Consider the following 12,595-nt stretch of genomic DNA (forward strand, 5'->3'; position numbering starts at 1 on the left):
TTCCCCAACCCACTCCAAGGCCCAGCCCTTCCTCCTCCAAACCCCTGCCGTCTTATTCAATCATTGACCTGAAAATTGGCACAAAAACATGTGTGGGCTCCCCCTGTGCCTGCCATCTACATGATAATGAGGACTGAGGCCCAGTATCATGGGCATCTTGGACCTCCCCATGTTAGCACTCTGCGGATCAGGCATCCAAAAATGGACACTATTGAATTTCTAGGCCATTGACTGGTGTTTCTCTTTCAGAACAGAATACTTAAAGGGATAGACAGGGTGGATGCAGCTAAGATGTTTCCCCTAGTTGGGGAGTCTATAACCAGGGGACACAATTTCAAAATAAGGGGGAAGTCACTTAGGACCAAGATGAGGAGAAATTTCTTTACTCAGAGGTTTGTGAATCTTTGGAATTCTCTATCCCAGAGGGCTGTGGAAGCTCAGTCATTGAGTATGTTTAAAGCAGAGATTGACAGATTTCTAAATACAAATGACATAAGGGGAAATGAGGATAGTGCGGGAAAAAGGAATTGAAGTGGATGATCAGCCATGATCATACTGAATGGTGGGGCAGGCTCGATGGGCTGAATGGCCTACTCCTGCTCCTATGTTAATAGATTATATGTTTAAAGCAAAATGAGCAAGTCCTACCAGATCTTTCAATGTTGGTAACATATTTGGAGTTGAATTCCATTGCCAAAACAGGTCAATTTGGAAAAGCATTGAACCACAAACAAGATCGTTAAAATTTACCCATTAAGAGGAAGATTCACTCTTTTTACATTCCAAAATGTAACTTGTTATGTTCACCCTGCAAAATAGCTCCATATTTTAAAAGCAAATTTGCAATCTTAGTTTCTTATCTTAATTCTCACAACGCTTTCTTATATTGATCACTTCAAAAGAGTAGGACTTTCAAAAGGGACTGTCCTCCCTCCTCTGAAGAGTCTTGCTCCTCAGAGGAAGGGCAACCCATCAGTATCAGTATCCCACGCAGTTTGAATGCCAATTTTTCACATGGGAGTCGAGAGAGGGAGACCCTAAGTGTTTTTTTTGCTGCATGCAAAGGAGAAATAAAAAAAACACTTCATGAAAAGTTGGAAGACCTGCACTCCCTAGTGGCAGAGTTAGACTGCTGCAGGCTGAGTAAAGGGTTGCCCCCATCTTGCAGCACATTGTGGCTCTTTGGTGCGGGGGTGCCCTTTGACCTCCGGGAGATGTCAGTTGAGGCCTGTGTGGGAGCGGGCGGAGGCTGCAGCCTGAGGCGGCCGCCGGCTGTCAGACTGGGGGGTGGGTTGGGGCGGGGGGGGGGAAACTATGAGAGTCAACCCGGCGAGTATTAGAGTGGCGGGAGAGAGGAGAGAGGCCCCGGTGGCTTCGGCGTAAGTAGAGGCAGCGGCCGATTATTTTGTGTAAATAGCGAGAGCGGCGCTTGCCCGGCCGCGGGATTTGTGTCGGAGGCGGAAAAATCCTGCCTGACACACAGGGAACAATGGCTGGGCTGGGCTCTCAGCGAGTGAGCCCTGCAACCACACAGAATAACAAGCCCTGAGTACGCGCTACTCTCTAATGGGGGGAGTTCACATCTCTGTGCCAGCCTGAGCTTCCCTTCCATCTCCAGGAACAGACCCATTCCAGTAAATGTTTAACATTTGGTTACATTTTAAAGCTAAAATTAATATTAAGTAGCAAGCTTGATAGGTCTGACTGCATCTGTATTTGTAACTTAAAACAACCATATGGTGTTTCCACAGTTTTCACTGTGACTACGTGTGTGTGTATATAATATATTTTATATGTGTATGTAAAAATATATATAGTGTTTTACATTTTTTCTACTAGTCTTTTTTCTGACAGTACAATATATAGTGTTTCAATGACTAGTGTTTTCACTGTGATTATCATCCATTTAGTGTTTTAATGTCTTTTCATTGACTGGTGGTTTGCACTTTGTTTCTGATCAGAGTGTGAATAAGTAACTGGTGTTGACAGAATGAATTTTTCCATAAAGAAGAGTGGCTTGCATCTATATATTGCCTTTCACAACCTGGGATGCTCAGCCAATGAAGTACTTCTTTTCAAGTGCAGTCATTGTTGTAATGTAGAAAAGGCAGCAGCCGGTTTGCACACAGCAAGCTCCCACAGGCAGCAATGTGTCATTGACTGGATAGTCTTGTGATGTTGATTGACAGACAGATATTGGTCAGGACAAATTTTAAAAATATAAGTGTGTATATAAAGGGGGCCTGAGGAATAAAGGCCCCCTCGACATAAAATATATAAAAGGGGCCTGGGGTATAAAGGCCACCTTGGAAAAAAAGAGAAAAAAAAATAGTGTTTAGTGTGACTGGATTTGGTGGTTAGCAGGTTTGCTTATGTGTGTGAGACTATGTTTTACACATGTTTACTGTGTGCTAATGATGTGTAGTACGACAGGTGAGAAATGCTGACGATGTGATTTCTTGGTTACTCGACCTTGGATTTGGCAACCACCACAGGTTGTCATGGAGGATAGGCACATCACTATTCACATGTTACCAATATATTTTACTGTTGAAAACTCATGATATTGAATTGTTGTTTTTCTTATCCTGTAATGTCATGAGAATAAATGTGAGTTGGTAGCCAATAGGACATTAAAAGTAAGGTACTTAACTACTGACTTGTCCTGTAGTTCCTATATTTTGTAGAGGAATGTGTCTGATAATGGTGTCTTTGCTACTGTGTTTTATTCTTTAGAACCTAGCAGTGAAATAGGTACTTTGTGAGGGAAATTTGCTCTGAAGGCAATCAACATTCAAGAGCAGTAGATTATTAGGCAGTAAGCTTTTTCACATCTGTAGTATGATTGGTGTTATAATGGATTGAGTGCACTGTCTGTTCGTCTTGCCCTGCCTCAAATCTCAGCACTAGGCAAGCATGCTGAACTGCTGCAAAGGTCAAAAGGCTTGATTGATTTCCGTCATATGCTGAGTTAGTTGATCTCAGCTGGGGTACCAATTGGGACACTACAGTTGACCTCAGTACCACTGGGTAATGACAAAATCTGACAGTTACTGCTACTGAGTGCTAACTAGTGATGTCAGAAATGGCATGGGTGTGTTCACTGGGTGAGGACCAAATCAGATTCAGCTGATATACCCTCAAAGTTGACTGTCTAGGTTTTCATAGGGAATTACATCTTTGCCCAAGAATCCCCACATTACAAAAATTGTAGCAAAACAAAATATAGCACTGCATTGCGAGACATTTTTTGCCCTTGCTAAGAATTGGAAAATGTATTTTGCCCTTGATTGTAATTAGCAAATTTCATTAATGAGTTTCAATCCTGAGTGCAGGCCTGCACCTTTGACGTACAGTTACAAGTTTTGTGCTCTGCTGGCATACCCACACCAGTATCTACTGTGATTACTATGCAGACGTTGAGAAAATGTTCAAAAACAAGCGATGCTATAAATACTGTAGGATTTGAAAAGTGCATGTGTGTGAATGGATATTACAAAATGAATTTGCTGCATGAGCCCTGAAACAATGAGGAACGGTGTAAAGATTGTAATGCATCCATGATTAAACCCTACATTTAAAATGTTATATTTTCGACAAAATACTATGTTGCAAGCATAAGAATTCATAAGATAAGTGTGAAAAGTGATAGAAATATGCTGGTGAAGGCTCAGAAATGCAGTGGTGAACATATAAAATGAAAACATAGTTCTGGTGCATGTTCTGACGCTTAAATGCAATACTGAGGGAATGCTACATTGTTGAAGGTGCAGTCTTTTGGATGAGACAGTAAACCTGTTCAGGTGGATATAAAAGCAAGAGCAAAATATTCTGATGTCTTGGCCAACATTTATCTTTTAACTGACACTAAAACAATGGATTAACTGGCCAATTATCTCACTGCTAATTGTGGGACCTGACTGTGCACAATCTGGCAGCCATTTTTGTCCACAAAGCAACACATAACTGCAGTTTCAAGTAATATATTGCTATGAAAGTCAATGTAGTTGGAAACTTTTGAGGCGGTCATGAGCGTTGTGGATGGTGGAGTGCCTGTACATGTTGTCTATATGGACTTTGAGAAGGCAATTATTAAGCTTCTGCATGAGATTATTAGCAAAAAATGAAAGTTGAAGTGATATGGGTTAGTAATAGGTTGGAGGTAGGAGACATTAGGGATAAAGGAGACATTCTGTGATTGGCGGGATGTGACGAATGTGACGTTCCCCAGAGGTCTGATATGGGACCTCAGCTTTTGACCATAGATTTGGATGAAGGAATAGAGAGTATTGTTTACCAGTTTGCAGATGACACTAAGCTAGGAGGCCCAGTAAGTCATGCAAGAAGTTACAAAGGGACATAAGATGATCAAATGAGTGGGCAAAACTATAGCAGATGTAATTCAGTGTGGGAAAGTGTGAGATCACCCAGTTTGGATCTGAGAAAGACCAATTGGAATATTTGTTTAATGGTGAGAGACTAGGCGTTATGGAAGTGTAAAAGGAAATGGGGGTTCACGCACATACATCACTGAAAGCTCGTGCACAGCCATATAAAGTAATCAGGCTAATGGAATGTTTGCCTGTATCACAAGGGGATTGGAATATAAAAGTGAGAAATTGATGTTTCAGTTGTGCAGAGCCTTGGTCAGGCCCCATCTAGAATACTGCGTTGAGTTTTGGACACTGAACCTCAGGAAAAATATCAAAGCAAAATACTGGAAATATGAAATTTAAAAAAATTCAGGTCTGGCAGCATCTGTGGAGAGAGAAGCAGAGTTAATGTTTCAGGTCAGTGACCTTTCATCACCTGAAATGTTAACTCTGATTCTCTCTCCTCAGGAAAGATATATTGGTCTTGTGGGGGTACACTGCAGTTTCACCAGAATGTTGACAGTGCTTAAAGGGCTAAATAATGAAGACTGGTTGCACAAACTGGGTTTGGATTAATTTTAGAAAGTTGAAGGGTGATGTAATCAACTTTTAAAGTGATAAAGGGATTCACTAGAGTAGATGCAGAGAAACTATTTCTTGTGACTTACAAGGGGGCATAATCTTAAAATTAAAGGTATGCCATTTAGGAATGAATTTGGGTGTATTTTTTCCATGCAAAAGTAGGTGAAATGTAGAAGTCTGTCCCAAAAGGCTGTGGATGTTAGGTCAGTTGAAATGTTCAAGACAGATGTAGTTAGGTGACGGTATTAAAAGGTATGGAACAAAAGTGGGTAATTGGTTCCTGAACTCCAATCAGTTGATCTAGTGAAATGGCAGAACAGGCTCAAGGGGCTGAATGGCCACCTCCTGTTCCTATGTTCCTCAAGGTCATGGAAAGTGCTATGTAAATGTTGGCTTTGTTTCTAATGAGTTTGCCAACCTGCACATACTATAAATTGAATGTCTTAATCATTTAACCTGAATGTGGTACTGTATTAATCTGTATTCCTCTTTGTTAAATATCCTTTTGTGACTGTGGCAGGTTCTGGCAGAAAATATAATTACAAAAATGCAAAAAAAAATCAGTACTGACCCATCGCTGACTAACCCCTGTTCGATTTGAAGATGGGTCACTACGGTCCCATGCAGAGTTTTGGCTGAGTTATGTACTGTTTACAAGTCCTTGTCATTCTATATTGTATGGCTATAGACGAGCCTGTAACACACTTTTAATAAATATACAAGCACTAGAATCAGATATTGTCTTGTATATAATAATTTGTATCTTGTGATATTTCAACTGAAAACCCTTGCTGCATTTTGATCTGTTTAACGAAATGCGGAGTTGTGACTGCACACTTTTGGGGTTTATTGAGTTTTAAGTTCCTGTGGGGCGAGTATATTTCAGTATACTTGCGCATGTAAATGACTTGGAATTAAGGACCAGAAATCTCCATTTTGGCAGCAGGGAGAACCTCAAATAAAAGGGAAGTAGCAGCCCAAATTCAGAGATCTGGATGGGTTACTGGTAAGTGGTAAATGGCATTATTTTGGACAAATGAAAGTTAGGAGATCAGGGAACGAAAATAAACTGAAAATATGAAATAAATGACAAAGCTACAGGGTGCAGCATGAGAGGAATCTTTGGCTAATTATAAGTGGATAGCTCACAAAAAAACAAAAGTGCCTGTAAAGAAATCTAATCTGACCTTGGATGCAGAGCCAAAGAGATAGAACACAACTCCCAGGATATTTACAGTGTCTGTACAAGGCAGTTGTGAGGCTACACCTGGGGTATGGTGTACAATTCTGGTTAATTATTGTGGCATATCCGAATATTGGCAGTGACAGTGAGATCAAGCTTAAAGCACCTGAGCTGAGTGGAATGATATTCAAGTTAATTAAGGGATAGAGTCTTGGTAATGTTTTCAAGATTGCTTCAAACTCTAGAACCAGGGGACACAACCTCAAACTTAGATGACAGACGATGATAAATATGTGGAGTAGATTATGCAGGGAGGCAGATAGTACAGAACAATTTAAGGGAGAATTATATCAAGGTTATCAGGCTTCAAGGGTTTGGTAATATATTCACACTATCAGTACTTTAAATACAGGATTTCTAGCTATTCTTTTGCCAAAGACTTCAACCGAATCAAGCTTTTTACTTTGGATAAAGCTACATAAAGCTGCGTATGTGTAAAAACATGCCTAGGAATATAAATACAAATTTTTGTCAAGAATTTGGCCTTGTGACTTGTTTATAGTCATAGAATATGAAAGTTTAATTGGGAACTGTTTTCTTGAGTGAAATCGACTTGTTATAATTTCAGTATCTATCATAGAAAACAGCTTCTTAACTACCAATCTTGTTCCATGCCAAAGTCCTTGTTTATGATTCAAGTTTCGTAGCAATACTATAACTGCTTCTTCCTTGAGTGTATGTTAGTGCATTGGTATGCCCATTGGAGTTGGACTGTGTAGAGACTCTGGAGGGTATAGACTGTTATCATCTTCGTCTGTAGAATCAATGCTGATGTATTTTAATTCACCTGACAACTTTTCTAAAACTTTTTCATTCAAATCTAGTGAATCTCCATTTTTGGCAGGAAGAATAGCTTTTGAATATTTTGTATCAAACAATTGTCCCCTTAACCAATTCCATCATTTCATCCATTCCTCCCATGTCACCCTGCTCTTGCCATCCCCATCACTCCCTTCAATCTCATCCCATCCTTCACAGAAACAATCTCTCCAGCCAGGATAACTGTTGTTGGGCTCCCCTTACCTTCCGCTGTTTTGGTTCTCCACCAACCTCCCCTCTCCACCCTGTCGCCACCAACCTTTGGCAGCTGCATGTGCTGCGTGTGCCAAGCACCAAATAAACCCACCTACAGACAGCCCCCTTATATTTACCAATCAAAACAGCCTGGACAGACAAAAACTGAATATTATTATAGATGACTTTTGATCGTCCTACATTGCAGTAGAGGCCACAGTCGTTGTAAAGTGCTTTGGGATGTCCTGAGGTTGTGAAATTGACAGTATAAGTTTTTCTTTTCTCTTATTGAACATCTCTAGCCACCACGCAGCATCCCCTCTCTTCTCACCGCCCCCCGCCCCATAGTACTGAGTAAATATATTTGTGTTTTGTTTATGCACAGAATTTGAGAATTACAGGATTCGAGTTGGTTCATTTACACTCGACCATCAGTGCTGCTTTAAAGTGGAGCCAAGTCCAACCTGATTCCAGAGGGATGCAGTGTGAGATTCTGGTTGAGGTTGTCTCTCTCCACTTGGGTTTGGCACTGCATAGAGTGTAACTTTAGTGTGGTGTGAAACACAGTTTTAAAAGTGCTCAGGATCCTTTGGATCTCATGGACACTTAAAACCATTCCGAGTTACTTTAAATGTTTATAAAGTGTGGATGTCCTGCCCCTATTATCTAAATGTTTACATTTTAACTGCCAGGAAAAGCATGTACAGAGCTCTGTCTTGGGCTGGAGAATTGGAGCTCCAGCTTGGCAGGAACCAAGGAATGCAAATTGGGAACTGCCTTTGGAAATCTTGTTTCAACAACTAGATGTTGGTCCAGTGACTGCAATATAAAGGCAACTTTTTTTTGTCAATACTGTATTATTCTTCAAGAAACTCCTTCTGTCAACTAGTCTAACCTTTGTATTTTTGCCTTTCCCCTTTCTTGAGGTATAGTTTCATGGGTATTGGTAGAGTTCCAGTACCTCAACCAACTGGCTACTCTTCAGAGATAGATCGTGTATATTAAGTTATTCAACTGTTGGGGCGGATGGAGGGTTCAGCAGGCATCATTGCTCAGCTGAATCCTTTCCTTGCAAGACTGCACAAAAACACCTCAACTAGGGGTTGCTGGATAGTGATCAGGATCATGAAGACCATGAAATATTGGTGTAAATTACAATGCTCCAACTGTCAAATTGGATAAAACAGTACACACTAGTCATCAAAATCTGCAAGCTTCCTGGAGTTAGTGCTCAACCACTTGTTACAAATAAAAAAAGACCTGTATCTTTCATGACCTTAGAACATCCCATAGTGCTTTACAGCCAATGAAGTCACTGTTGCAATCTGTGCTCAACCAGCAGAAGAAAACCCAGTTAACTGGTTCAGACATCTTTGGGAGGGGGAAAATAATAAATATACACTTATATAGCACCTTAACACATCTGTAGAATACCTCAAATGTTTTTCACACTCCATAACTTTCTTTTGGAAGTGCAGTTGTTCCTAGCAAGACCTCATTTATAATAAATGAGGGAAATGACCAGTAATCTGTATTCTTTTGGCAGGGCTGGGAGAGAGGAATTCTGGCCAGAGCAACTCTCTGCTCTTTCTTGGATAGTCCCCATGAAATAAGGCCACTTTTTCTTTTTTAAAAAAAAGAATTGACCGAAAGACAACATCTTTAGCAATTCTGTACTGTACTGAAGTGTCTGACTTAATTACATGGTTAGATTCTGGAATGGGTTTGAACTGGAAACCTTCTGACCCCGAGGCAAGAGTGTTACCAACTGAGTCAAGCTGACACACAAAACAACAACTTTCTGACATGAGACAAAATCATAGGAGAAAACTAGGATTAGGATGACGATTAATGGTAGGAAAGAAACTTCAGCTACATAAGTGGAAAGGGTAATCTTAGTAATTGCAGAGGAGGAAAAATTGGAAAGATTGTATAAATTCTAAGGATGGATAATGTGAAAGCATTTAGCACCTTGATGTGCTCTCTTGGTTTGTAAATCACTTGAGCTCTGCCAATGCATTTTGAAAAATACATCTGAGCTCCATCAGCATGCAGTCTTTTCACATACTCCCAGTGATTTCTTGCCCTTAATGCAGTGCATCCTTGATTGTCCTATTATTTTGTGTGCTATATTTTATTTTGGAATATCATTCTGCTCCAGAATGTTTTCAGTATAATGTGTTTTGTCGATTGCAGTGAGAGATTACATTTTTTTCCACTAGTTTAAACAATAACAATCCTATAAATGCAAACTTCATAAAAGTTAGATTGCCTTAATTGGTCGATGTTATGATTGTTCCAGCAATTTGCCAATTTCATGTGGGGTGCTTATAGCTAGAGTAAGCCTGCAGCTAATGCATTGGTGTCCCTGGTTTCTCATCCCATTTCACGAGGCAAAATATGGGACCTGTGACAGACATGGTCGACTCAGTGTTGTCTGTCACTCCAGTGGATCTTGGGAGGTTGGACCTGCAAAGGGGTGGTGGTGGGAAGGGAGGGAGATAGGGAGATTTAATTCCTTTAGATGCATGTTTTGTCTTAAAGGATGTATTTTTTTGGATCACTTCAAATACCGTGCTTATTTTTAAAGAATTTCATATACTACATAATTTATATAATTTAATCACTATATGTATGTGACAAAAGTGCTACATGGCAAACATTCCAAATATTTTATTAGCCTTATTTTTGCTGCTGGAAACTTTTAAAGAAAAATACTTTGGGTAGGAAAATCAACAGAGCAATGAGCTATAATTTGTGGCCAAATTAAAATTTTTAGGTAACATTTTCAATTTTTCAAAGTCAGCCTTCCATCAAACCCAGTACTGCACTGCACAATCTTTCTAACAGTACAAGGAATATTGGAAACGTTGGTCGAATATTTGTATGCATGTTTGTGTTGGAGATAAACTTTCTATAAAATGCAGCTTCCTACCTTTTACAAATCTACATAGAAAATGGCGGCACAGTGGCGCGGTGGTTAGCACCGCAGCCTCACAGTTCCAGCGACCCGGGTTCAATTCTGGGTACTGCCTGTGTAGAGTTTGCAAGTTCTCCCTGTGTCTGCGGGGGTTTTCTCCGGGTGCTCCGGTTTCCCCTCTCAAGCCAAAAGACTTGCAGGTTGGTAGGTAAATTGACCATTATAAATTGACCCTAGTATAGGTAGGTGGTAGGGAAATATAGGGACAGGTGGGGATGTGGTAGGAATATGGGATTAGTGTAGGATTAGTATAAATGGGTGGTTGATGGTCGACCAGCTAGACCTCATTGTCACAAGGCGAGCCGCCTGAAACAGTGTTCAAATCACACGCAGCTTCCACAGTACGGACTGCGACACCGACCACTCCCTGGTGTGCAGCAAGGTTAGACTCAGACCAAAGAAGTTGCATCATTCCAAGCAGAAGGGCCACCCGCGCATCAACACAAGCAGAATTTCTCACCCACAGCTTTTACAAAAATTTCTAAATTCACTTGCAACAGCCCTTCAAAACACTCCCACAGGGGATGCTGAGACCAAGTGGGCCCACATCAGAGACGCCATCTATGAGTCAGCTTTGACCACCTACGGCAAAAGTGCGAAGAGAAATGCAGACTGGTTTCAATCTCATAATGAAGAGCTGGAACCTGTCATAGCCGCTAAGCGCATTGCACTGTTGAACTACAGGAAAGCCCCCAGCGATTTAACATCCGCAGCACTTAAAGCAGCCAGAAGTACTGCACAAAGAACAGCTAGGCGTTGCGCAAACGACTACTGGCAACACCTATGCAGTCATATTCGGCTGGCCTCAGACACCGGAAACATCAGAGGAATGTATGATGGCATGAAGAGAGCTCTTGGGCCAACCATCAAGAAGATCACCCCCCTCAAATCTAAATCGGGGGACATAATCACTGACCAACGCAAACAGATGGACCGCTGGGTTGAGCACTACCTAGAACTGTACTCCAGGGAGAATGCTGTCACTGAGACTGCCCTCAATGCAGCCCAGCCTCTACCAGTCATGGATGAGCTGGACATACAGCCAACAAAATCGGAACTCAGTGATGCCATTGATTCTCTAGCCAGCGGAAAAGCCCCTGGGAAGGACAGCATTACCCCTGAAATAATCAAGAGTGCCAAGCCTGCTATACTCTCAGCACTACATGAACTGCTATGCCTGTGCTGGGACGAGGGAGCAGTACACCAGGACATGCGCGATGCCAACATCATCACCCTCTATAAAAACAAAGGTGACCGCGGTGACTGCAACAACTACCGTGGAATCTCCCTGCTCAGCATAGTGGGGAAAGTCTTTGCTCGAGTCGCTCTGAACAGGCTCCAGAAGCTGGCCGAGCGCGTCTACCCTGAGGCACAGTGTGGCTTTCGTGCAGAGAGATCAACCATTGACATGCTGTTCTCCCTTCGTCAGATACAGGAGAAATGCCGTGAACAACAGATGCCCCTCTACATTGCTTTCATTGATCTCACCAAAGCCTTTGACCTCGTCAGCAGACGTGGTCTCTTCAGACTACTAGAAAAGATCGGATGTCCACCAAAGCTACTAAGTATAATCACCTCATTCCATGACAATATGAAAGGCACAATTCAACATGGTGGCTCTTCATCAGAGCCCTTTCCTATCCTGAGTGGTGTGAAACAGGGCTGTGTTCTCGCACCCACACTTTTTGGGATTTTCTTCTCCCTGCTGCTTTCACATGCGTTCAAATCCTCTGAAGAAGGAATTTTCCTCCACACAAGATCAGGGGGCAGGTTGTTCAACCTTGCCCGTATAAGAGCGAAGTCCAAAGTACGGAAAGTCCTCATCAGAGAACTCCTCTTTGCTGACGATGCTGCTTTAACATCTCACACTGAAGAGTGCCTGCAGAGTCTCATCGACAGGTTTGCGTCTGCCTGCAATGAATTTGGCCTAACCATCAGCCTCAAGAAAACGAACATCATGGGGCAGGACGTCAGAAATGCTCCATCCATCAATATTGGCGACACGCTCTGGAAGTGGTTCAAGAGTTCACCTACCTAGGCTCAACTATCACCAGTAACCTGTCTCTCTAGATGCAGAAATCAACAAGCGCATGGGTAAGGCTTCCACTGCTATGTCCAGACTGGCCAAGAGAGTGTAGGGAAAATGGCGCACTGACACGGAACACAAAAGTCTGAGTGTATCAGGCCTGTGTCCTCAGTACCTTGCTCTACGGCAGCGAGGCCTGGACAACGTATGCCAGCCAAGAGCGACGTCTCAATTCATTCCATCTTCGCTGCCTTCGGAGAATACTTGGCATCAGGTGGCAGGACTATATCTCCAACACAGAAGTCCTTGAAGCGGCCAACACCCCCAGCTTATACACACTACTGAGTCAGCGGCGCTTGAGATGGCTTGGCCATGTG

The 12,595-nt window shown here is 42.0% G+C and overlaps 1 protein-coding gene across 3 annotated transcripts in view; it reads left to right on the plus strand.

The window, feature by feature from the left end:
* Positions 1 to 1,304: 1,304 nt before the first annotated feature.
* The window catches only part of LOC137383932 (fibroblast growth factor receptor substrate 2-like), an 85,666-nt gene continuing 74,375 nt past the window's right edge, over positions 1,305 to 12,595 (plus strand). For all 3 annotated transcript variants that reach the window (XM_068057342.1, XM_068057337.1, XM_068057343.1), the window contains exon 1: positions 1,305 to 1,379. The gene's annotated coding sequence lies outside the window, so the exon portion shown is untranslated. The remainder of the gene's footprint in view (positions 1,380 to 12,595) is intronic.

The sequence above is a fragment of the Heterodontus francisci genome, chromosome 25 (assembly GCF_036365525.1).
Source record: "Heterodontus francisci isolate sHetFra1 chromosome 25, sHetFra1.hap1, whole genome shotgun sequence".
Lineage (NCBI taxonomy): Eukaryota > Metazoa > Chordata > Chondrichthyes > Heterodontiformes > Heterodontidae > Heterodontus > Heterodontus francisci.